The sequence below is a fragment of the Pteropus alecto genome, unplaced genomic scaffold (genome assembly GCF_000325575.1).
Source record: "Pteropus alecto unplaced genomic scaffold, ASM32557v1 scaffold123, whole genome shotgun sequence".
NCBI lineage: Eukaryota > Metazoa > Chordata > Mammalia > Chiroptera > Pteropodidae > Pteropus > Pteropus alecto.
In genome coordinates this window covers 1957264-1959096 of record NW_006433950.1, presented here as the reverse complement: position 1 = coordinate 1959096, position 1833 = coordinate 1957264, and positions in this window count along the sequence as shown.

Here is a 1833-nt window from a genome sequence, read left to right as displayed (position 1 = left end):
TTAAAAGGGTTTTCGAATTTTGCTTTGGAAAGTATTAGTAATTTCACTTTTACAATTTTCTTCTCATTTTTAGAGTCAGTATGTGTATATATATATATTATATGTATATATATATATTCTCCCTCTTCGGATCTCAAGCATGGCCGATGGCCCCTGAAAAACCTACAGGTTTTGTGGGGTAACCCGAGCTGAGCCCCTGGGTCGGGGAAGAGCCAGAGGCCAGGTGTCGGCGGGGGCGGGGGGTGGCGGGGGGAGAAAGCCTCTTGCCCTCGAAGGACTGGCACCTGCTTCTCCTGCCTGCACTGGCAGACCCCTGCCGCCTCCTCTGCCTGCCGCGTGGGAGGCTGGGAGGCCCCGAGGGGAAATGACGGGCGGGTTCTGTGTCAGCGTGTGGTGGCTTTTGGTCCTGCCTCCCTGTGGGAGCGAGGCTATTGCGGGGTCTCTGCTTTCCCTCTGTTGCAGGGAAGGCAGGGCGGACGGCGGGGGTGGGGTACCCCTGCCTCCACCAAGTATCTCCGAGGCGTCATGTCTTCTTCGGGTTCTGCCCCCCGCTGCCGGTGGAATGGGTGTGTTGGGGTGGCATAATTTTCTTTGACATGCTTTTGGTTCACCTTTTTATTTATTTTTTTATTTTTTGGTGGTTAAGTTAAAAAAAGAGCCCAGTCACATTCTGCTCGAGGTTAGAAAATTTGCCATATAAAGCAAAATTTAAAAATTTTTACCGAGTGAAATTTACCTTGAAACTCTTGTAAATTGTTAGGACCTGGTAGGTCCTGAGAATCTAACTTCTACTGTTTTTTTGGGCATTTTAGCCGTGGCTTCCCTTTCTCTGGGGGGCAGTGGGGACAAGAGAAGAGACAGTATAAATAAGGCCCCTCTGTCCGTCCGCCTGTCTGTCCGTCCCTCTTTGGCTGAGCTCACTTAGCTGAATTTGGGCAAGATGAACGTTGACAGGAATCGATTCTATTCTACTTCTGCACAGTACCTCTGTTTTGTCAAAATACCTCCACACCCACGAAATCGAGTATTTTCACACCTCCTCCCCGCACCTGGAGGTCGGTGGGATCCGCTGACAGCTCTGTGTTTCGTGAGGGAGCTGGGGCTGGGAGCGGGGAAGCGGCTGGCCAGGCTGGTTGCATGATGAGCGGTTGGGACCTGGAGAGGTGTCTCTGTGTGGACGCCCCACCCCTGCCTCGCTGCCCCATGTGCCCTGGCTTTGGCTCGGGTCCCCGGATCCCTGGAGGCAGCTGGGGCAAGGCCTTGATCAACAGCTGGGTCCAGGCGGGGGTCGCCCCCCACTGTGGCTGGGGAAGTTTGATGGGTTAGGGCCGTGGTTCTCACCTGGGAGCAATTTTGCCTCGCAGGGGACATGTAGCAATGTCTAGAATCATTCTGGGTTGTCACAACTGGGGTCGTTACTGGCATCTAGTGGGTAGAGGCTGTTAAACATCCTACGGCACACAGAGCCAGACCCTCCTCCCACGACGAGGGAGCCCAGGCCCAGGCGCTCTGGCTCAGGGGAAGGTTCTGCGCGGTTAGTCACAGCCGCCACCTCTTAGGGACTCAGCGGCCAGGCACAAGGGAAGCGTGCTGAGCGCCTGCTGCATGCATGGGGCAGTCCTAGCTCTGCCGCCTCCTCCAGCATCCTCGCGATACGTCCTCGTAAGACGGGATAAGGCGAGAGGTTGCCTCCGTGGGACAGGAGGGAGTGAGGTGTAAGAGGGCATCGCGGCTGAGCTTCCTGGAAGGCAGCGTGCGGGACAGGCACCCACACGGACCCGGAGCGAGGGAGACAGGACCGGGCAGACGAGAGGCCGGGTCACAGTAGGCACA